Genomic DNA, 25,024 nt, shown 5'->3' with positions numbered 1-25,024 from the left:
GCTAAAGAGTCAAAAATCAAGTGCCTGCATGTTACCAATATCCACCAATATATATATATCTATCTTGATTAGGGAGGAAATGGAAAGGGAGGGGGTAAAGAGTTAATGAGACCTTGCAAGAGAACTCTTGTTTCTTTCTCTTCCATAAAGACTAATCTTGCCTCTTGCTGTCATTAGTGGCAGATATTCCTACACTTTTGACCACTATAGTATACCCATAAATCAAAAGGAAGCAGATCTTCGTTCCCCTTTGATATCAGTTTGCCTAGTTACTCCTCCATGTTGGGGCGGCACTGTGGTGACAGACACAAGTGCCTCGATTGCAAATATGCTCCAGTCCACCTGACGGAAACCCAAGGCCTTCGCTTTCTGACTCTGAATCACAGCCTTTGATCTGGTCTTTTCCGTTTTATGTCTCTGCTCCTAAGGCAGACCTGGTTAACTGCTTCTTGGCTTATACACTTTAAATAAATAAATGTTTAAAAAGGCCCTGGATGGGTAGTTTAGTTGGTTAGTGGGTCATCCTGATGCGCCAAGATTGCAGGTTCGATCCCCGGTCAGGGCACATACAAGAATGAACCAATGAATGCATAAATAAGTGGAACAACAAAATCAATATTTTTCTCTCTCCCCTCCTTCTCTTCCTAAAAACAAACAAAATTAAAAAATTTAAAAAAACAAACAAAAAAACCCCCAAAAGGGTTCCTAGTTGTCACCTGTCTCAACGCTGTGAGAATGAACAGACCAGGTTAGCTATGCATTCCCTAAGCCTGGCCCCTGCAGTTGAAATGTATCCCCCACACCCCCAGCAAGCAACTGCTGTGTGACCCAAGGGAACCAGGACAGACAGTTGGAAGGCCCCCCTTGCCTCAGTCTCTTAAGAGGTATTTCCCCTGCTGCTCACCTGCCAATCATCTGTCCAAAATAAGTGACTCATTTCCACCAGGTTGCCTGGAAACTAGGTAGCTACAGTGCTCACAAATGGAACATTGCTTAAGATCAGCCTTAACAGCTCACTTCCTGCAAACAAGAGAATTACTACCTTAGGATTAAAACAAAAGTTCCTAGGAAGCCACAGACCAGTCAAAAAATTTTGCATTGTTAAGAAACAAGTCAGAGTTTGGACAAAGTTCTAGAAAGTTCTGAAAGCTTTTGCTCACCAGATGATACTGACTTATTGAGATGCTGAAGGGAGCACTGCATCCCCATGTCTCAGTTTCTAAAATGGGCATACTGCCTGGATTCTGAAGGACCTTGCAACTACTTTATAAAAGCTGTCAGAAATCCTTGGAGATTTAAATGAGATTAGTGTCCTATGCTTCTCCAGCTTGAAGGAACACAGTAGCTCCCTAATTCAATCACAGACTATATTACATTTCTCTGCCGGATGGGTCCTTGGGGTGACCGAGACGTTGGAAACCACAAAAGGAAGCAACAGAAAGGCTTCATTTCTCTGACTTGGTCCTGGTTTCCTCTCCTGGAGCCCCAGGAAAAGAAACTCACACAGGCTGTTGGGAGACAGGAGATGCTCTTTTTCGAAAAAAAAAAAAACCTTTCAGGCTGCCTGTCTCAGCCTGAAAGGCAGCCCAATGAACCGCCACTAGGTAACAGTCTCTCCCTCACTAGAGGAGTGAATATGCCCATGGGCCAAGTTAACTCTTGCTGTCTCGGGGTAATTCTTTTTATTCCCAAGAGTATCTCACTGTGGATGAAAAATTACAATCCTCCAACTTTTAATAACAAGCGCTCAAATGATGGTTTGTTCTGCTATCTTGACAACCAGAATGAATTACTTAACCCAAACACCTGTAGGGTTAAGTGGATCGAGAATGGGTGGCAGATGTCTCCTAAATGACATTGGACAATGCCTCAACCACGGAGTGACTGAAGTCCTTGGCTGGCACCACCCTCCCAGGTCTTGTGTGCAAGCCCGGAAGTCATGTGACTTGTGTGTGCCTGTGAGCACATTCTGCCCAAGTCCAGGTCAGCAGGTCAGAGGGTCACAGAGAAAAGCCCTGCCTTCGCTGGTTCTCTTGGCAGACTAGGTGTTTTCAGAGTACTCTATACTGAGTCAGTTTGCTATCTTGGCAGTTTCTGTTCCATCTTCCTCTCCCCATCCTTGCCGGTAACTGTAGGTAATCTCAAGGACCAGGCTAAATGAGTTATTGGTCTGGTCAAGACAGATAACACAGTCAAGAATGCAAGCATGCCTTGTTCCCAGGATCCAGTGTTCACAAAACAGTAACCCTGGAAAAGTCTCATTTAGGCTTTTGTTTTACAGGTAAAGGAAACTGGTGCTTGACAAAAATCAAAGTTTAATAAATATCTAGTGTTGGAAAATATGAGGAACAGGAACCCTCAACACTGCTGAGAGCAGAGTTTAGTCAACACTCATTGTACCTCTAAGCACTCTGTCAGTATCTAGCAAAATGGAAGATGCACGTAACTAATGACCCAGCAATTAATTTAACTTCTGCTTTTGCCCTAAAGAAAGTCTTGTAAAGTGTCTGAGAGATTCAATGCTGTAACAGTGAAAAAGCAAAAACAATCTAATTGTTCCTCTACAGACAAATACACTGTGCATTCAAGATGAATGGACTAAACTGTATGTATCAACATAAATAAGTCTCATATACAGCAGTGGGGAAGGATTCATGCAGTATCAGTTATATTAATTTTAATAACATTGTTCATGGATTGATACAAAAATATTAAAAGAAAACAAAAAAGTATAACAGGACTATATGGAGAAGCCAGAAAGGAGCTACCATGTCCCCCAGGAAGACCAGAAGCAGGGAGGGACTGAAGATTCATCTCCCTCTCTTAGGCAGGTCCTGGAGTGTGTGCAGAGAGCTTAAACCAAGAGAGACAATGATCGGGGACCAGGTCTGACTGCTGACTGCCTCCCAGTCTTCAGTGAGTACAAACCACAGCTGTATGTGTCTGACTTTATCCATCAACTCACAGTCAAACCCCATCTCTCTACACGTTGAGGCTGAACCCTATGAAAATGCCCAATTTCCATCCTTGATGTTCACAATTTCCCATTTCATACAGTTCAACCTCACATATTTCTAATACCTTCCTTATGCCAAACTCTCAAAAATAAGTGGCAGACAGTGGGGGGCTCTTCACCCCCAGAAATTTCAGGCTTTCTCTCCCAGCAGGGGCAGTTACATTTAAGGAAATCACCCAACAGGTTCGTCAAGGCACCCCTGACATAGGCTCCCCTTTCACTCCTCAATCCAGCTGTCAATTGTAACACAAAAGAAATCTCTCACCTCTAAAATGTGGGCAACCTCTTATGCCATCTCCTTAGTTCAGCAGCTGGGGAAAGAACCAGGCCTCCTTGCTAGCTGCTGAGTCAGCAGCGCACAGACAGGCTTTTCCTGGAACTCCTGCGTCTTCACCAGTTACAGGATAGGACTGTCCAGACTCAATACCAAGGGAGTTACTGGAGCCAGGCTGTGTCAGGCCTGTGTTGCCACCCACTGTGCCTGCAAAGCCCCCAGATGAGGGATCTGCACCTTTCCACTGGTTAATACCCCCTCTTTGGAACAAATGCCCAAAAAAGGTTTGGGCAGAACTTCTCTCCAGAGGTACCTTTAAATCTCTCTTTGGGGAAGCCATACAGGATTGGGACAACCCAGACCCCTTCTCTGTGCTCAAGGGCCCAGTGCCAACAGGAAACAATTCTCCATTAAGGAAAGGACTTTATGGAAGAAAAGGAAAGTAGCTTTGACCAAGCCAGACACCCTTCTAAGCCTTTCACCTTCTTCTCGCTCTGCACTGATCGATTCATCTAGGAGAATCTCAGCTGCATTCACCTCAGAGTGGAGGCACTTGGGAATCAGGTTTTCCAAGGAAACAAACGGCGCTAGGCTTCCCTTTGAACTCACCACCTACCCTACCACTGGGTGAGGATTTCTACTGAGTCAGGCAGAGGTATGTGAGGCCTGCGCTATGATCCTTCTACCTCTTCTGCCTGTTGGCTTCCTTAGTGCCCAGGGAAGGGGTTGTTGATGTAGGCCCACTAAGAAGACAAATTCAACTCATATCTACCTGGACCGCGGGCCAGCTGAACCCCCAAACTCAGTCACCCCACACTGCTCTCCCAGGCCCTCCAGGTCATTAACTGAGGGAGGAGGTGATGCCCCAGGGACTCTGCCCTGCTTTCTCCTTTCCCACACCACCCTGGGCCAGAGGCATTGTCTCCCTTCCATGGGGAGTAGGAGTGGCCTCCTCCTCCTCCCCACTATACGCCCAGGATGAGGGGACTGAGGCCGTGTACAGTCTTCTAGTCTCCTCTCAGTTTAGTTTTTCTTCACATTTGTGGACTTAACTTTTCAAGTGGATTCTAGCCTAATCCACCCAGTCCCGGGTTCCTGTGTCCGGTTTCTGTCTTCCTGGGTCTCTGGAATTGTGTATGATTGTGTGCAGAAAGTTGCCTAGGCAAACCCTCTGGAATAAGAAAACACTCCAGAGAGATGCAGACAGATACCATTAATTCAGCAGTTTGCGCGGAATCTGGGACCCAGAAACCGACAAGGGGCCTGGGAGCCAGGTTCTAGTCGAAATTCACCGGGATCCGGGCCAAACTATTCCTCCTCGCAGGCTCCTAGCTGGGATCGCCCCCGTAAACTGCCCGGCTCCACCCGGGCGGCCTCCTGGGCCAGCCCTGGGGGCGGATGGATCGTGGAGTCGGGATGACCCGCCCAGGTCGAGAACACAGCCCTGGAGGAGGGACCAGCAGGCTCGAGGTTCCCGGCCGGCTGGGGGCTGGGAGCCCGGCTGCCCGCGAACGGGTTTTTTTGCTCTTCTCACCAGGGAGACTTTTTAGGAGTGCGCGGCTGCCACCCACGCTGACCCGGCTGTGACAGCCTGAAGCTCTCCGATCCCACGCGTCCCCGGAGAAGCCGCCTGGGCCTGGTGGGGGACGCACAGGGCCCCCAATCTCATCCCCGGTGAAGGTCACTTCCGCCGCGGTGGCACCGCTCCCGCGCCCCAGCCCGCCGCCCGCCAGAACTCACCGAGCTCCACCGCCGAAAGCCTGGGCCTGCTGCCGACGAGTGCGCACTGTGCCAGTGCCGGTGCCAATGTAGGTGCAGGTGCAGCAGGAGCTGGTGCCGGAGCAGCCGCCGTAGCCAGCCGGGCGGCCCCGAACCTATTTACCGCCCCTGGCCCCGCCCCGCGCCGGCTGACTCATCATGTGACCGCGACGAACCAGCGGCCACACCCCCGGCTCCGAACTAGCTCCGCATCCCAGGCCGCCGCCCCCGGCTCTTTCTGCAGTCTGCACCCACCTTGCCCCCATTCCAGCTCCAGAGTGAGCCTGGGACCCTCAGCCACTCCTTGCTCTATTTTCTTGCTGCACCCCATCCCCTTCCCCCCTCCGCTCCCCGTTGAGCCGGGCACCCCCATCCCACCCCTGAAGCTTCTGCTGGCTGCACCCACCCCATCCCCGTCCCTCCTGCGCTCTTGGAGACCCCCTGTGGGTGGGCGCGCTGATGGAGAAGAGGTACTCGGCGCACCCCCCCCCCCCACTCCGCCTCTAGCCCTGCGGATTAGGGCTCGCGGGGAGCGGAAGGGAACTGAAGATGTCCCTAAGGGCCTCCACCCAACCTAGAAAATTTCCCAGGGGCCTTGCAGCCTGAACGCAGCTCATTCAAGACACACAGATCCCTGCTTGGGGGAAAAGATAACTGTCCCGCATTTCATTCATTCAGGAACAAGTGCCAGAGTTGGAGCTATCAAGACACAAGAACGACCAGAAGAGCTTTAAAAGGCTCTTTTAGCATTAATATTCTGAGAACGTGCCAATAAGATGCTCCAGCTATGTAATCATGAAAACGGTAGCTGAAACCACTGAGTACTAATTGCAGGAGCTGCGGTCAGGATTTCTACAGAGAACAACCTTGGGAGCAGAAATCTCTCAGCATCCAGCTCCAAGCCTGCGATTCTACAGCTGCCGCATCACTCTTTTCCCCTGGAAGGTGGACAGAGTTTAGAATACGCCTTGTAGAACTGTGTGTTTGAATAAGTGACTTACACCTCTCTTCTTCAGATTTCTCATCTGGCTAATGAAGATGGTTGTAATTACCTCATACAATTGTGAGGATTGAATGGACAGGGCTCCATTCATTCCGTTTCTTCTCCATTTGTATCCCAAACCGCAGCACTGACACAGCCTCTCAAATAAATCTTGGATGCCCCTCTGTTGGGCAGATAAAACATTATGCTCACTTTGTTAAAGATGGCGCTGCCCACGTGGAAGCCTGTTGCCTGGGTGATAATATTAATTGCCCTTCTTGCTTGTGATAGGCGTGATTATGTTAATATGTGTTGGGAGAGGGCTTTCGCGCCAAAAGATTTTAAACGGGAAGAGTGATTACGTTCTAGGAAAAGCCCATGCCGTAAGAGAGCAGATAAAGGCCACGTGGAGGAGAAGAGAAGCAGCCAAGATGGCAGAATGCTGAAGGAGAAACCAGTTTGTGCAGAGAGAAGGAAGGACATGGGGAACAGAGGTGAATAGGCTAGTGAGCTAGAAACCTTTGATTCTAGGAAGCTCGGATACGTCAGTAGCTTTGTGAGCACTGAATAAGTGGGTTTTGGAGCCCAGTGTGTGTTTTTACTTGCCCGCCAGGTGCAAGCTAGGATTAAAGGTAATGGCCCACCAGTTCTTGGCTCCGTTGTTTCATTACCATCTGTCCAAATCTAATGCGAACCAGCATGGGCCAGGAGACTGTGATGGTGGCCATGGCTACTGGCTTTACAGCCTCCTCCCTTCATGCCCTATATGATCATGGGAGCTTAATCTCCTGGGACCTCTAACAGGCAGATGGAAACAAGTGGCTGGAGTAGAATTTCGTCACTCCCACCTTTCCTCCCTTCCTTGCCCCCAATTCATCTAAACCTACAGGACCAGAAACACCAGATTCTACCATGAACCAGAATCTTTTGAGCTTCCTGGAGGGCTCTGACCAATGGGAAAAGGTTGATGACACTCCCTTGTACAGGAATCTCCCTTTTCAGCACTGTCTTGTTTCACTAGTACTAGCCAAGGTGAAAAAAGAAAATGGAGACAGAAAAACCTGGGTTTGAATCCTAGTTCCCCTGTTACTTCACCTCTCCTAGCCTCCAAACAGATTGTTCTGAGGAATAAATGTACATTCGTTTCTGTGTAGTGTGCACCAGTCACAGCTCCATACATACTTAGTGATTGCAAAGCCCTTCCCATTTTCTAATGCCCAGAGCTAGATATAATATAAAAAGATCTGATCTTATTAGAAATAGTGACAACATCAAATGTTGGCAAGAATGCGGAGCAATGGAGGTTCTTGTTTATTGCTGATGGGAGAGTAAAAGGGTACAGCTGCTTTGTTTTAAGAAACACTCTGCAACTCTTTTTAATTTAAATATGCCCCTACATTATGACCCAGAAACTCCATTTTCATGTAGTTACCCAACAGAAATGAAAGTATAGGGCCACAAAAAGACTTCTACAATCATTTTCATAGTGGCTTCATTCATACTAGCCAAAAACTGGAAACAAACCAGGTGTCCATCTAGAGTCTAGATTCTAGACCAGTGCTGGTCAACCTGGTCCCTACCGCCCACTAGTGGGTGTTCCAGCTTTCATGGTGAGCGGTATCGGAGCAACCAAATAAATAGACTTAACTATAGTAAATTGTTTTATAAGGATTTATTCTGCCAAACTTAGTGAAAATCCAACATAAAGTACTTGGTAAGTAATTATTATTATATGCTTTAACTTGCTGTAACTCTGCTTTATAAATTTTATAAAGTAAAGTTACTTCCCTACTTTATAAATCACCATTACTGTGGAACCGGTTGGCGGTTAGAAAATTTTACTACTAACAGAGATACAAAAGTGGGCGGTAGGTATAAAAAGGTTGACTACCCCTGATCTACATTAACAAGCAGTGTATGCAACAATACTTCCCAAACACAAAAAGGGGTGATATTACTACACATACGATGTATGGCCAGTGGCCGCTGCCATCGTGGCCATGCAGGTTCTCATTGGATTCGGGCAGACGGTAAAGAAAGAGCAGAGCCAAAAAATGTGGGCCATTCTGTTTATTAAAGTCTTGTACTGGCAGACAAGCAAATAGGCAAGGAAGACCACTTCCCTCTCATTCAGAACTCCCAAAGCTCTGATGCATTCTCTGGTTCCACAATCCGAACAACCTTTTCCAATTCCTCCTGGAATCCAAGGCCCCCACCAGCCTCAGCAGAGCTCTCAAATCTCCTCAGCTTTGGTTCCACATCTGTACACCTTCTTCTCTTCCTGCAAAACCCAGGCTTCAGAAAATATCCCTTCTCCAGCAAACATTAGCAACACAATGGCCCCTCCCAAACAGGAAGGTAATCTGCAATTTGCAATCTGCCGCCCTGAGGGCAAGCACAGCAGCCTTTCACAGACTACACACTCGTGGCTCTGCCCAAGCAAATGCAAAATATGAGCGAGCAAACCTAAAAAACACATTTTATAAACTTATTTGCCCAACACACACCCACAGGTTCAGTCTCAAAATCATTGTGTTGAGTAAGAATGCATACTAAATATGATTCCTTTTCAATGCAGTTCTAGAACAAGCAAAACTAATCTGTAGTGGAACAGAATTTATACCAGTATTTGCCTCTAGGGATGGTGAAAGTGGGAATTGTCTGCAAGAGACTTGAGAACTTTCTGGAATGATGGTTATGTTCTACATTTTAATAAGGGCTTGGGTTACAATGTGTATATACTTGTCCACACTCAGCACATACATACTGCAAGTTTGTGAATTTCATCATTGTAGATATCATTTTACATCTAAAGAAACTACTGTGAGCAACTACAGTTGACACTTGAACATGAGTTTGCTCCGGTCCAGTTATGCATAGACTCTTTTTCAATAAATACAGCAAATCTATCTTCACTTCCTTATAATTTTTAAATACATTTTTATTTCTCTAATTTAATCTTTAAAAAAGTTTATAATACAAGAAACATGCAAAATATGTTAGTTGACTGTTAAGTCAGGCTTCCAGTCAACAGGAGGCTATTAGTAGTTGTAAAGCCAGTAGGCACAGCCACTATCACAGCAGCCTGGCCCATGCAGGTTCGCAATGGATTCGGACAGTCGGTAAAGAAACAATGGAGCCAAAAACTGGTGGGCCATCATCTTTAATTCTAGTTTGCACCCGGCGGGCAAGTAAAAACACACGCTGGGCTCCAAAACCCACTCACATTCAGTGCTCACAAAGCTACTGATTTATCCGAGTTTCCTAGAATCAAAGGTTTCTAGCTCACCAGTATCATTCATCTCTGTTCCCCATCTCCTTCCTTCTCCCTGGACAAACTCTGCACAAACTGGCTTCTCACTCAACACTCCGCCATCTTGGCTGCTTCTCTATGTGGCCTTTCTCTGCTCTCTTCTCTGCTCTCTCCTCTAATGATAATCTCAGGAACCAAGAGCAAGCTCCCGTTCTGCCCCCATTTTATAGTGTAGATTCAAAACCTTTAATCCAATATACAAAATAGGGAAGTCTCTAATACAAAGTCACTTCTCTGAGGCATGATTGGATTGTACCACCCCACATCAAAATGAGTGGGAAAGGCTTAATCCTAAAACCAAGCCCCAGGCTACAAGGATCCTGCCTGCCCACAACCCACAGAGACACACATTAATATTACCTGGGCAACGGCCTCCACGTGGGCAAGCGCCATCTTTAACAAAGTGAGCATAATACATTTTATCCGCCCAACAGTAGTTAAGTTTGGGAGGAGTCAAGAGTTATATGCAGATTTTCGACTGCGCAAGGTGGGATAGGGAAACAGAGCAGTGGAAACAACCCCTGTGTTATTCACTGTCAACCATACTGGATTCTGGTTATCATATGGATGCCAAAAAGGAAGTTACAGCTATCTGAAATATGAAATTTTAAAATGCTTTAAGATGATGAATGGAGGGAGGAAGCAAAGGAGGGATAGATGCACAGATGTGCAATAAAACAAATGCAATAAATGTTACTGTTACAAACTAGGTGGTGGGCATACCAGTATTTTAATATTAAATACCAGTGTTTTTATATTCATGATCACATTCTGTCACCTTTGTGATCTTTAAAAAATTTTATAATATCATATTGGAATAAAAATCTGGTCTTAGAAGCATACGAAACAAAAACAAAATATGAAATAAAAACAACTCTGCAAAAACAAGTTTTAAAGATAAACTCAATAACTTTTTTTGTGTATGTGTGCGCGCACACACATCTCTGGTGTCCCTTTGTGTCCTGTTCTCCTTTTCTCGGAAAGATACCCTTTAGATTGAATAAGGGTTTACCCTAATGGCCTCATTTAACACAATCACTTCTTTGAGAGCCCTATCTCCATATACATTCTGAGGTACTAGGGGTTAGGGCTTCAGCACATGAATTTTGGAGGGACACAATTCATCCCTAACCCTGTCCTACTGGAGAGGGCTGCTTTGTGCTTTCTCAGAAGAGGTAGATTATTTGGAAACCCTAGAGAAAGAACTGATTGGGGAAATTCCTGATCTTTTGTTTCTCAACAGGGTAGTGAGAAGAGAACAATGAGGAGCAAACACCAGTCATATCTCAGCCAAAGCTACTGCTAATTTAATATGGGACAGGCTATTCTGGGTACTGGAAATTAAAGGTAATTTTGCTATAAACCGTATCAGATTAGGTTGTATATGTGTTAGCCATCCAAGTCAATTCCCTTGAAGATAAGTGTAAATAAACTTTCCTTTATTCATTAAAATGAGTCTTTGTATTGTTTCTTAGTTTCTAATTTATTCAGGTTTTTATATTGCAAAAAAAATATCATTATCATTTTTACATATGAAACTGGCTTGGTTACCTTGCTGACACTTGAAGTCTAGAACTATCTTTATACTGTTAAGCCATTCTCAATGGCAGTACCTACTTGCTGCCTGTGGCTATACTCAAGAGAGGATTCAGTAGTCACTACTAAGAAGAAATCTTGGGATGTATTAATCAGGGCAAGTAATATGAGCTTCTATAACAAATAGACCTACCCCAAGAACAGTTAATTTCTTTTTTTTTTAAATTGCTATCTGCTTACAGTTTGATAAATAGAAACTACCCTAGGTCTTTACCCAAATCAATTTCTTTGGCATCTTATAGATGTTGCCCAGGAATTCTAGTAGTACTTCTTTCTTTATTTTTTAAAAATTATTTATTTATTTATTTATTTATTTATATTCATTTTAGAGAGGAGAGAGGAGGGGGGGAGCAGCAAGAAGCATCAACTCCCATATGTGCCTTGACCAGGCAAGTGCAGAGTTTTGAACTGGCGACCTCAGTGTTCCAGGTCAATGATTTATCCACTGCGCCACCACAGGTCAGGCAACAGTTAATTTCTTATTAAAGTTGTAGACCAGTGAGGGTTGGTTGAGAGGAGGTACCCTGCTTTGTGATGTCACCGAGGGGCCCAAGCTGCTCTCTTCTTGTGCTGCCATCTTCTATACATGAACTCTGAGGTCTCTGCCAAAAGGAAGGGAGAGTATGGGGAACCTGTCCAAGTCCTTTTCCCCCTCGCTATCCTATGAGCGGTATACAATGCTTTCACACACATTCCTCTGAAGGAAACTCTGGATGTGACAGAGCTGGGAACAAGGTTTAGTTCTGTGGCAGGAATTAGAAATGGTTTAAGTGACCTCTGGCTGGTCTCTGCCACAAATTCATAATCATGGTTCCACCATTCCCAGTTGGTGACCTTGGCCTTGGGCAAGTTCATTAAACTCTATAAGCTTCTCCTTTTTTTTTTTTTCATCTGTAGAACGTCGTAATGACAAGGTTGATCTTTTAGGGGTATTATAAGATCAAGGAAGTGTCTTAGTCAGCTCAGGCTGCAGTAATAAAATACTAAAGTAGCTTAAACAACAGGACTTTATTTCTTATAGTTCTGGAGGTTAGAAGTCCAAACTCAGGGTGCCTGCAGGCTTGGTGTCTAGTGAAGGCTCTCCCTTTGGATTGCAAATGGCCACCTTCCCGCTGTGGCTGTGTCTGTACATGGTCTTTCCTTCACATGGGAGAAAGAGAGAGAAAACAAGCTCTTCGGTGCCTCTTTCTTACAAGGGCACTCTCATGACTTCTTATAAACCTAATTACATCCCAAGACCCCATCTCCAAATACCATCCATTGGGGGTTAGAGCTTTAACATATGGAATCTAGGGAAGCACAGTTCAGTCTGTGGCAGGGAGTTAATACACAAAAGGCACTGAGTGCACAGCACAGAGCGAGCCTAGTAAACACGAGCTATCATTCCAGCTGCTCCAAATCAGAAGTCCTGACAATACCTGTGAGCATGTTTTTTTACTCCTATAGCTCCTGAGAGGTTACAAAACACTCTCACCCTCAGAAACTTTTCTACTTGGATCCTCTTAACCTTCCTGTGTGGGAGGCTTTTTCCAGATGAGAAAACTGAGAAGAGTCTAGGCAATTCGCCAAAGTCACGTGCATGTAAGCAGCTGAGCCCCTGACTTGGTCTAGTGTGTTTTCCATCTCCTTTTCTGAGATCACAGTCATAACCTTTAGCACAGTGTGAGGCTTTGGACCCACTCTAGGGTGGCTGAGGAGCTTGCAAAAAGGGTCTGAGTTACAGAGATGGAGGAGTCTATTTTGGATCCCATATTTTGGAGTGTCATGGAATGTGTTGTAGTATTTTTATCCTAGACACTAAATTTCCCCCAGGGACAGACCTATTCACTTAGCTCTCCGTGAAAAAGCAACTTCATACCATCAGCAGTGAGTACCAAACATCCTGTCCGCAAAGCTGTCAAGAGTGATAGTAGGAAAGTACCCCAGTTCAAGGGTTCTCAATCATTTTTGGCTCAGCCGGTACCCAAAATGGGAGAAAAGTTTAATACCTCATGCCAGAAGAAATAGTTTCTGATTCTAAGATTCATTTTTTGCTAAAGAACAGGAAAAAGTAAACTATTCCCATTTAAACGCATAACCATTGCTCTGACTTATCTCTGACAGCACTCGATCAGCCATGGAGAATGGTCTAACACAGGGGTCGGGAACCTTTTTGGCTGAGAGAGCCATGAAAGCCACATATTTTAAAATGTAATTCTGTGAGAGCCGTACAACAACCTGTGTACGTTACGCATTATCCAATAAATATTTGCTGTTGTCCTGGAGGACAGCTGTGATTGGCTCCAGCTATCCACAACCATGAACATGAGCGGTAGGAAATGAATGGACTGGAATACATGAGAATGTTTTATATTTTTAACGTTATTATTATTTTTATTTAAAGATTTGTCTGCACGCCAGATGCAGCCATCAAAAGAGCCACATCTGGCTCGCGAGCCAAGGTTCCTGACCCCTGGTCTAACAGCTCTCTCGATTTCAGAAATGTTGGCTCATTTGCTATAGATGGCCAGTAGGTAATTTTCAAAAATCAGATAAACTTCAAAGAAGAGCCTGACCAGGTGGTGGCACAGTGGATAGAGCATCAGACTGGGATGCCGAGGACCAGGTTCGAGACCCCCAGGTCGCCAGCTTGAGCACGGGCTCATCTGGTTTGAGCAAAGTTCACCAGCTTGAACCCAAGGTTGCTGGCTCAAGCAAAGGGTTACTAGGTCTGCTGAAGGCCTGCGGTCAAGGCACATATGAGAAAGCAATCAATGTGGGTAAATGTAAAGCCAATAGGCAGGGCCAGGGCCACTATCACAGCAGCCTTCTGGCCTATGCAGGTTCGCATTGGATTCGGACAGTCGGTAAAGAAACCATGGAGCCAAAAACTGGTGGGCCATAGCCTTTAATCCTAGCTTGCACCCGGCGGGCAAGTAAAAAATACACACTGGGCTCCAAAACCCAGTCACACTCAGTGCTCACAAAGCCACTGACTTATCCGAGTTTCCTAGAATCAAAGGTTTCTAGCTCACCAGCCCTCTTCTCCTCAGTTCCCCATCTCCTTCCTTATCCCAGATACAAACTCTACACAAACTGGCATCTCACTCAGCTCTCCGCCATCTTGGCTGCTTTTCCTGGCCTCCTCCACGTGGCCTCCTTCCGCTGCTGGCTCTACTCTCTCTGCTCTCTCATGCTAACCTCAGGAACCAAGAGCCCAAACTCTCGTTCCGTCCCCATTTTATAGTGTAGAAATCCAAACCCTTAATCCAATATACATAACAGGGAAGTCTCTAATACAAAGTCACTTCTCTGAGGCATGATAGGATTGTACCACCTCACACCAAAAAGGGTGGGACAGGCTTAATCCCAAAACCAAGGCTACAAGGATTCTGCTTGCCCCTAGCCCACCCCAACACACATTAATATCACCTGGGCGACTGCCTCCTCGTGTTATCTTTAACAAAGTGAGCATAATACATTTTATCCGCCCAACAGTAAACAACTAGGGCAGTGGTCCCCAACCTTTTTTGGGCCACGGACCAGTTTAATGTCAGAAAATATTTTCACGGACTGGCCTTTAGGGTGGGACGGATAAATGTATCACGTGACCGAGACAAGCGTCAAGAGTGAGTCTTAGACGGATGTAACAGAGGGAATCTGGTCATTTTTAAAAAATAAAACGTCGTTCAGACTTAAATATAAATAAAACAGAAATGATCTAAGTTATTTATTCTTTCTCTGCGGACTGGTACCAAATGGCCCAAGGACCAGTACCGGTCCACGGCCTGGGGGTTGGGGACCACTGAACTAGGGTGTCGCAACGCGCAACGAAAAACTAATGATTGATGCTTCTCATCTCTCCGTTCCTGTCTGTCTGTCCCTGTCTATCCCTCTCTCTGACTCTCTCTCTGTCTCTGTAAAAAAATTAAAAAATAAAATAAAATAATAAAATAAAATAAAATGCTCCCCTTACCAGCACCCCAAGACAAAAAAAAAAACAAAACAAAACACTTTAAAGAAGAGTTTTTATTTTTTAGGCATTGTGCTTCTGCTTGAGGATGACTTTAGATTTCAGAAATTCAGAGTGAGACATGGCCTCCTGAGCCCCCTCCAGATGTTTACTTACGTGAGCTTCCGTCCTTAATTTGTTTACCCAGGGTCTGTGTGGTGAGAAGCCCTCCTCTAATTAGTATGCGTGTCTGTGACTGGATGTATAAAGCATTTTTTGGTTGTTAATCATCTCATCTGTGTGAAGGGAGGTCGAAGAGCAGCCCTCAGGGAACAGGTGGGAGAAGTTGGTGAATTTTGTGACAAGAGCCAAGAAAGGCTTGAACATTCGATGCAGGCAGGGTCCAGCCTTCATCTCAGCTTCATTTTCTTAGCCTTTCATTCAACCAGAAAGTGGCCTTCAGTTTTGGAATAGGAGCTTCATGGGGTTATGGGCTCATGAATCTGTAAAAGATTGTAACTTCCTGCCAACAGAGGGAAATGACAAATGAGAGGCATGGTTCTAGCGTGACCAGGCTTGTCAGCCGAGTTTGCTACTAGCGCTGAGCCAGATATAGGTCAGAAAGCCAAGGGGAAATATGTACTTAAGCTTGCAGGATTCATGATGAACCAGCACATGAGTTCAGGGCGGGGGGGCAGGAAGGGAGCCAGAGTCTGTGTGACTAAGACAGCCTGAATAATTAAGGCAAACTGAACAGAGGCAGAGGCAGGGTCACAGGGAGCAGAGGGACAGCAGTCAGAGGGAAGGGGGATGAGAGGGTGGGATCAGAGAAGGTGGAGGGGTTAGTGAAATTATATATATATATATAATACAGAGATACAGATAAAAGGACAGCAAACCCCAGAGGGAAGGGGGGAGGGAGTTAAGGGGAGGGGACAAAAGGGGTGTAATGGGGGACATGGGGTTGGGGGGTGAAGGTGTTATATTGAGTGGGACACTTGAATCCATGTTAACACAATAAATAAAATAAATAAAAAATTGGAAATTAAATTAAATTAAAAAATAATTAAGCCAAAGGTATCTGTGTTCTGTTCACTTGTCCTTTTTAAAATGCTATTCTATTTTTTTACTTGCACTATAGATTTTCAGCTGGGGACCCTTCTCCTTTGAGATCCAGGTAAAAATGGATGGAGACCTTCCATTTTCACGCTGTGGGATGTTTAAAGCCGTCCCTAAGCTGTTTGCGGATCTCAGACAATGGAGGAGTGTGGGGTGAGGGGTAGGGGTGCTTGTTTTCTGCATACACAGAACTCCATCCCTTGCTTGATTTCCTCAGACATCTGAAGCCCACACAAATCCGGATGAGGGTAGTAGACTCTCCTGGAGGTTTGGGGGCCAGCAATGAGGACAGGCAGGTGGTCACCAAGAGATGGAGGAGGATTTTACTTTGCAAAAATGCATCTAGGGCCTGACAAGGCAGTGGCACAGTGGACAGAATGTCAACCTGGGATGCTGAGAACTCAGGTTCAAAACTCATAAATCGCCGCTTGATCACAGGCTCATCTGGCTTGAGCATGGGATCATAGACATGACCCCGTGGTCACTGGCTTGAGCCCAAGGTTGCTGGCTTGAGCAAGGGGTCACTGGCTTGGCTGGAGCCACCCCCCCCCCCCGCCCCAGTCAAGACACATATAAGAAAGCAATCGATGAATAGCTAACATGCTGCAACAAAGAATTTATGCTTCGCATCACTTTCCCTTCCTGTCTGTCTGTCCCTGTCTGTCTGTCTTGCTTACTAAAAAAAAAAAAAAAAATGCATCTAGAGCATGAGGCATCTCCTTTCCAGCACATGCTCTTTGGTGACTTCACCAGACTGGATTTCATTTAGTCCAACCTCTCCATCTTTGGGACTCCTCCCCCTTACATATCTCTCCCCTTCCTTCTCAGTGGCAAAACAACCCAGTTCTTCCCTGTCTCCCCACTTTCTGAAGTCTGAATTCTTGTAGACATTCATTCCACAGGGTCTCGTTTACTCCAACCTGGCCTCTCTGGGCTAAAGATAGTTTCTGCACCAGTTAGAGTTCTGGGGCCAGCTGTGCTCTTTTAAATTTCACTTCTCTAGGAGATTTCCTTTTGGAAACTTCAGCCTTGCTCAGCTGAGTCAAGGGGGTCAGGACAGGGCTGCTGATGGGGTTGTACATGCCTGGAGACCCAGCCGTGTCCCGGCTTCCCCAGCTCTGGGGAAAGCAGACCAGCTGGCCAGCAGGGGAACTGAGCAGCTGGCTTGAGGTTGGGGTATGGGGTGCTGGTGCTTCCCAGTGGGCATGACCACCGTTCTGGTGTTTCAGGAGCTCTTCCTTCTGAAGCTCCTCTTCCATAAGGGAGGATGAACACGTTCTACACACCTACCTGGAGAGAAAATTCGCCCTGACGTTTTTAAACCTTTAAAAAAGATTTTATTTTTTAGAGTAGTTTTAGGTTCACAGCAAGATTGAGAGGAAGGTACAAAAATTTCTCATATTTCCCCACCCCCAATGTCTCCCATTTTCTATATCCCCCACTAGAACAATCCATGTGTTACAACTGATGAGCCTACATTGACACATCGTTACCCCCTAAAGTCCATAATCTATATTAGGGTTCACTTCTGGTGTTGTGTGGGTTTGGACAGATGTATAATGACATGGACCCTCCATTATACAGTGTGACACAGAGTAGTTTTATTGCTTTAAAAATCCTTTGGGCCTGGCCTGTGGTGGCGCAATGGATAAAGCATCGACGTGGAACGCTGAGGTCGCCAGTTCAAAATCCCGGACTTGCCTGGTCAAGGCACATATGGGAGTTGATGCTTCCTGCTCCTACCCCTTCTCTCTCTCTCTCTCTCTCTCTCTCTCTTTCTCTCTCTCTCCTCTCTCTTTCTAATAAAAATGAATAAATAAATAAAATCTAAAAAAAATTTTTTTAAATAATCCTTTGGGCTCCAATTATTCATTGCTTCCACATCTCTGCCCAAAGTGTTCATTTTAAAAATGAATGTGAAGTAATGTAGCTTTCAGGCTTGCCGTGTTGGTGAATTTGCCTTGCCTGCTCTGTGCTAGGCACTATACTAGGCTTTGGGAATTGAGTGGCAGGCATGACTGATATGGAGTTTAGGATCTTGGTGGACAGATCAGCCAGCTCAACCAAGGAAAAACACCACGGCCGTGGGATTGATCAGGAGGTTGCATACCTTTGGGGCTCTGGCAAACAGGGTAATTAGGGGCTCCCTACTCTTCCCAAGACGTTCCGTAGTTTTCCCAACATTTGGCTCACAGCAGACACTTAGTGACAAAGTCTGAATGATTGAGCAAAGTGGTGAATGTCCAAATTATAAAATTTAACCTGGGTTCTCATCTAGGAGTGTAATAGTTAATTTTATGTGTAAACTTGACTCTCCTAAGGGGTGCCCAGAGAGCTGGTAAACATTATTTCTGGGTGTATCTGTGAGGGTGCTTCTGGAAAAGATTACCATTTGATCTGACAGACTGAACAAAGAAGATCACGCTCCCCAATGTGGGTGGGGCTCACCCAATCCACTGGGGGCCCGAATAGAACAAAATGGCAAAGGAAGGACACATGGGTTCTTCCCATTTTCTTAAATGGGGACCATCGTCTTCTGCCTCAGACATTGGGCCTTTGGACTTTAAGACAGACCAGTGACCTCCTGGTTCTAGAGCTTTTGCCCTCAGATCGAGACTTACACAGTCAACCTCTGCTTCTCAGGCCTGTGAATACTGCGATAAATCACCAGGTTTCCTGGGGCTCCAGCTTGCCAATGGTAGAACATTGGACTCCTTAGCCTCCAAAACCATGTGAGTCGATTCCTATGATAAATCTTCTCCTCTTCCTCCCCCATATAAAGATACAGCTAGATATAGATAGATAGATAGATAGATAGATAGATAGATATAGACAGACATCCTATTGCAGGGGTCGGGAACCTATGGCTCGCGAGCGAGATGTGGCTCTTTTGATGGCTGCATCTGGCTCGCAGACAAATCTTTAATTAAAAAAATAATAACATTAAAAATATAAAACATTCTCATGTATTACAATCCATTCATTTCCTACTGCTCATGTTCATGGTTGCGGGTGGCTGGAGCCAATCACAGCTGTCCTCCAGGACAACACCAAATTTTTATCGGATAATGCGTAACATACACGGGTCATTGTATGGCTCTCATGGAAATACATTTTAAAATATGTGGCGTTCATGGCTCTCTCAGCCAAAAAGGTTCCTGACCCCTGTCCTATTGGTTCTCGTTCTCTGTGTCCTGTCTGTCTGTCCCTGTCTATCCCTCTCTCTGATTCACTCTCTGTCTCTGTAAAAAAAAGAATTTTAAAAATAAATAAATAAAATTTAAAAAAAATAGAGAGTTGAAAAAGCTGAAGCCCAGAGAAATAACATGGACATGCAGCTCATTCAAACTGGAACTAACAATCAAGTTCCTGGATTAGGCATTGAGCATCTGAACCCACTGCCCATGCTGCCTGTCCTTTGAGGCACACTCAGATGACTGATAGCACCACGTGGTAGAGATGTCCATAATTATAAGGCAGGCAATCACCTGATAGGAACCATCATCCAGCTGGTGTTACCAGGGCCAGAGTTAACAAAAGCCAAGGTCATAGTGTAGGTGCTGGCTGCTTCCCTAACTTCCTGGCTGCCTGCTGGAGTGTGGGTTAAGCACATGGGACTGAGAAACAGGGTACTAGGAGCCAGCAAGATGGCTGGGCAGGAATGTACAATCTGTTAGCTATCTTGGTCTATTCCTGGCTGGATTCCTGTTTTAATGAGATGGACAATGAGGTTGCCATCTCCGGAGGACTCCTGGCTCCTGTAGTAGTAGTTCCTCCACTGAAGCCTGCTGGAGGGTCTTCTTAGGGGTCTTAGGAACTGCACCATTGAGCTGCACAGGTGTGTCTCAGTGTGGCCTCTGATTTTCTTGGTGTGAGGCAGGACGGTGGTGAGAAAGGGCAGGTGTGGGGCAGCAGGAGTTCGGGCTCTGTGCCTTACTAGTTGGTGTGTCCTTGAGAAGTCACTCAACTTTTCTAAGCCTCAGTTTCATCCTCTGTGTCATCTGTGACACAGGAGCGGTATTTGCCTCACAAAATACATGTCAAGATTACAAATAACATATGCCTAAGCATAATGCGTGGTAGATGGAAGCTGTAGGTAAGGGTCATCATTATAATTGTTATATAAGGGGCCCTATGCTCTTATCCTCCATGAGAATCAGGGCTGAGATCAGGGTTTATAGAATAGCGCCTCCTTCAGAGAGCACAAAGAATGTCTGCTCCCCCACCCCAACTGCTTCCTGTCAGATCCTGTTGGACTCTGTGTGGCTCTAATGCCAGGTGAGGACTTGAAGAGTCCTTTCAGGTTGTCGTTAGGTTTCTTGATCCAGATGACACTGCTGTGGGTAATGGTGAAACATGCCCAGAAGATTAGACTGATTAGAGCCCGTCTCCCTATGGTATTAGTTGGAAATCCCTCCATTAGTTTTACTAGGCAACTTGATGTATAGTCGGAAGAGTCTGGGTGTTTGCAACCCACAAACCAGATATCAAATCTTCCTGGCTGTACCACTCACTGTGAGAACTGAGACAAATTAACTGACTTCTCTGAGCCTTTGTTTCTTCTGCAAAATACGGTAAATAATCAGAATATTTACAAGAACGAAATGGCCCTAGCCGGGAAGCTCAGGTGCTCAGAGCATCATTCCGACATGCCAAGGTTGCAGGTTTGATCCCTGGTCAGGGAACGTACAAAAATTGACCAATGAATGCATAAATAAGTGAAACAGCAAACTGATATTTTCTTCTCCCTCTTTCAAAATAAATAAATAAACAAACAAATAAATAAATATCATAATGATGAAATAAAATATCTCAGGTACAAAAGTTTGCCAGGACGACCATAACAACATGCCACAGACTGAGTGGCTTCAACCACAGAAATCAATCTTCTCCCAGTTTTGGAAGCTGCAAGTCCAAGAGCAGGGTGTCAGCATGTTTGGTTTCTGAGGAGCGTTGGCTTGCAGAAGGCCACCTTCTTTCTCTGCCTCACATGGTCTTTCCTCGGTGCTTGGACATCACTGGCGTCTCTGTGTTCACATTTCCTCTGAGGACACTGATCAGATTGGACTAGGGCCCACTCTGAAGGCAGGGCCTCATTTTAACTTCATCATTTTAAAAGGCCTTACCTCCAAACATAGTCACACTTGGAAGTGCTGGGGAGTAGGGCTTCAACATAAACTTTTGGGTGGGCACAATCCTGTTCATAACAGCAGGTAAAGCTTCTAGCCAAGTAGTGGTTCCCAGAGCTGCTGATTATTTTAACACCCTGCCATGTCTTTCTCCCTGCACTTAATTCTAGAATGTTTCTGTGGATTGGGAGTTGGTAATTTCACAGAGGGTGATACTGATATTTTTTCACTGAGTTTAATAGTAAAAGCCAATGAATGGTAGGAAGAGAGAAACATGAAAAACTTGCCCAGCTTTGCTTTGTAAGCAGAGCCTGCCCTCGGGTGGTTTTCTGGGCTGCAGTTATTGAAAAACTATTTTCTGGTTCTGGACTATGCAGAAAATGTGTCGTAACCCCGTCAAAAAACATGCCGTGGCCATGACATGTTTCCACATAAGTGGAATCTCTTTGGTGAGTCGGTCTCTCAGTAGCATTATTATTTATAACACCGTCCTTGAAAGAGTCTAAGTAACTTTAAAATTGAAAGGCACCTCAGAGATGATTGACGGCCTCCTATGGTGTCAGATACTGTACTGACCGTTGGGGATACAGTGAGGGCCCCGGCAGGCTCTCCGCTCTGAAAGAAGTCAACATTCTACAATATCCTTCACACCCTTTCTAGTAGCACTTTCTATATGTACTGCGAATCCTGGCTAGTGGTCACTGGCCCTGTGCTTGCATAGCTGGGGTGCTGGGATGCTTGCTACCTTACAAGGCCTTTCTGGTTTCTGAATTTACTGACACAAAGTTGCATCTCCTGCCCTACCCCCAGCTCCAAATATCGCTTTCTACCCAGCAAGGTTACTGCATCTTTTGACAGAGGGCCAAATGGCCTCAGTTCCATCAGCTCATGCTCTTGGGACATGGTTCCCAGACCTGACCTCATCCTCATCGGGCTTCTCAGCACTTGCCATTATCTTCCTGAAAGCATAGCTTCCAGAATGTGCAGCCCACGCAGTGGGAGGGAGATCAGTGCTCCCCAGTGAGACCCAAGTGCCACCTCCTCCAGAAACAGAGGAGTCATGGAGACTTTTTATAAAGACAAGAGGTTTTTTTTTTTGCCCTGGCCAGTTGCACAGTGGTAGAGAATCATCCCAGAGTTCCAAGGTCACCGATTTGATATCAAGGATGCTGGTTTGACCCTGAGGTTGCCGTTTTGAACCTGAGGGTGTTGGAATGAGTTCTGATGCTTTTCTCTCTCAAAAACTCTTTGTTCTCAAATTTCTAACATTCAGACTGTTCCTTGAGTCACCTGAGTTCTTTCCTCTCTGCAATAAGGTAACATAATAAAGCCACATGTTTCTCATCCTTTTTATTATTATGAATAATAATATTCATTTATTTATAAAAATATTGACCAGCTATGGAAAGTCTGGTGTAGCAAAAGCCCTGCCCTAATGATTTTATGACTTTCTTTTTTTTTTTTCATTTTTCTGAAGCTGGAAACAGGGAGAGACAGTCAGACAGACTCCCGCATGCGCCCGACAGGGATCCACCCGGCACGCCCACCATGGGGCGAAGCTCTGCCCACCAGGGGGCGATGCTCTGCCCATCCTGGGCGTCGCCATGTTGCGACCAGAGCCACTCCAGCGCCTGGGGCAGAGGCCACAGAGCCATCCCCAGCGCCCGGGCCATCTCTGCTCCAATGGAGCCTTGGCTGCGGGAGGGGAAGAGAGAGACAGAGAGGAAAGCGCGGCGGAGGGGTGGAGAAGCAAATGGGCGCTTCTCCTGTGTGCCCTGGCCGGGAATCGAACCCGGGTCCTCCGCACGCTAGGCCGACGCTCTACCGCTGAGCCAACCGGCCAGGGCTGATTTTATGACTTTCTAAAAGGCTGACCTATGGTTTGACCTGTTAGGAGGATGACAGGAATTCCTTTGTCTTTCACAATTATCCTGGGTCACTATGAGCCCAAGGACAGGTCAGTCTCTTCTGCTCAATTTCAGTCATTGAAACAATTCTTTTCTCAACGTTCAAGGTGAAAAGGACTTTGGAATTCTCAAAGACAGATTTTAAAATTATGTGATATATACACAACAAATAAATATAAGTGACAATAATAGTCAATGTGCACTTTTCAGTGAATAATGTCATCCAGGATTTACATCAACTCTGTAACATCTTTTAATATATAGGGAACCTGAGGCACAGGACTTGAGATGATCTGTCCAAGGACCCTCAGTCCCTCAGCAGTAAAACCAGGACTCAGCTCCAGTGGCTGGGATTCAGCAATCAGTCAGAAGCCCAACCCAGCGCCGTTTTTGAGCCAAGTGCCAGAGAGAACGCAGGCAGGGGCAGCAGAATGCAGGGCCCCAGAGCCCACGCGATGTGAGCTTCTGTGTATGTAAGTTGGGGAACCAGATAAGTTGCCCATCAGCGCGTGCACATGCACACACACGCGCGCACACACACACACACACACACACGCAGTGTGTCAGGCAGAAGAGAGGGAGAACGAAAGTATGATTGGAATTCTGACTGACAGAATCAGGGAAGGCTTCGCAAAATAAACTTCTAAGACTTCAAAAGACAGTAGAATTTCACCAGGAAGAGGGCGCATGGGAGCAAATGCCAAAGACCCTTCCATGGCCGGCATGTGGGACTTGGAAGAGGGGTCTACATGGGGAAAGGGGCGCAGTAAGGTTGACTCAGCGCAGTTTCAGTCCTAAGAATTTTCACACACACTCTTTCTTGCACAGCCACACCTTTGAAATTTGTGTTTGCTGTGCCCTCAGCGGTGTCAAATGCCCTTCCCTCTTCATTCCCAGCTCGGAGTTCCAGGCTAAGAATAAATGCATCTCTTCCCTAAAGAGGTTATTGATCCCTGTGGCGGGCAGTGCGCTCTCCCTCTCCTGAAGCCGCTCTACGGGGTTCTGGGTAGTCACTTTGCCGGTGTCCTTGTGGTTGTTTGAGCATCGGTGCCCTGGGAAACCTGGGAGAGAGATGATTCCTTGCTCATCTCCACCACCGCGTTTCTAGCCCTGCACGTGGGCGTCTCAGCTTGGTCTCCCTCCATCCTCAGTCCTCCCTTCCCCCTCCTGCTAAATTAGTCCCTGGATCTGCCACGGGAGCCCCTCTGCCAATCCGCCATGGGCCCCAAGGGGCCTTGGCTCTCACCGCGCAGGAGCTTCATTAGTCTCTGGGGAGCAGTCGGAACTGAGCTGTCACGCTGTCTGGCCTTGAGGGCCCCTCACTGAGGTTGGTAGTCACTTTCCCCAGAAAATATGTCAGGCAAAGAAAGGAGAGCCTCCTGCCTGCAGAAACCATCGCAGAAGCCCCTCTGAGTCTGCAGAGTAAGTAGCCTTGCTTTTTAATGGTTCAGTTGGACACTTGGCCCTGGCCGGTTGGCTCAGTTGTAGAGCGTCGGCCTGGCGTGCAGGAGTCCCGGCTTCTATTCCCGGCCAGGGCACACAGGAGAAGCGCCCATCTGCTTCTCCACCCCTCCCCCTCTCCTTCCTCTCTGTCTCTCTCTTCCCCTCCCGCAGCCAAGGCTCCATTGGAGCAAAGTTGGCCTGGGCGCTGAGGATGGCTCTGTAGCCTCTGCCTCAGGCGCTAGAGTGGCTCTGGTTGCAACAGAGCGCCGCCCCAGATGCGCAGAGCATCGCCCCCTGGTAGGCATGCCGGGTGGATCCCGATTGGGCGCATGCGGGAGTCTGTCTGACTGCCTCCCCGTTTCCAACTTCAGAAAAACAAAAAGAAAGAAAGAAAGAAAGCAAACACTTGCTCTTCATTGTTACAAATGTGGTATTAGAACTACGAGGGCATGACAATCGTGAGCCCCCTTTCTGCCTTCAGGAAGGAAGAAAGGGGCTTGATGTGACTGTCCCCTGGAGCTTGGCTGCAGGACCCCGGCACCCTCAAGATTCACCC

The 25,024-nt window shown here is 46.3% G+C and overlaps 1 protein-coding gene across 2 annotated transcripts in view; it reads right to left on the bottom strand.

Moving 5' to 3' along the window:
• Window positions 1-25,024, bottom strand: part of CTSB (cathepsin B) — a 698,317-nt gene that overhangs the window by 16,309 nt on the left and 656,984 nt on the right. Inside the window, exon 1 of one of the 2 annotated variants that reach the window (XM_066387939.1) lies at window positions 5,031-5,188. The exons of the other annotated variant lie outside the window; for it this stretch is intronic. The gene's annotated coding sequence lies outside the window, so the exon portion shown is untranslated. Of the gene's footprint in view, window positions 1-5,030; window positions 5,189-25,024 lie in introns of those variants that run through there. 2 annotated transcript variants of the gene reach the window in all.

This window comes from Saccopteryx leptura, chromosome 1 (assembly GCF_036850995.1).
Source record: "Saccopteryx leptura isolate mSacLep1 chromosome 1, mSacLep1_pri_phased_curated, whole genome shotgun sequence".
Taxonomy (NCBI): domain Eukaryota; kingdom Metazoa; phylum Chordata; class Mammalia; order Chiroptera; family Emballonuridae; genus Saccopteryx; species Saccopteryx leptura.
This window is presented reverse-complemented; position numbering and strand designations above follow the sequence as displayed.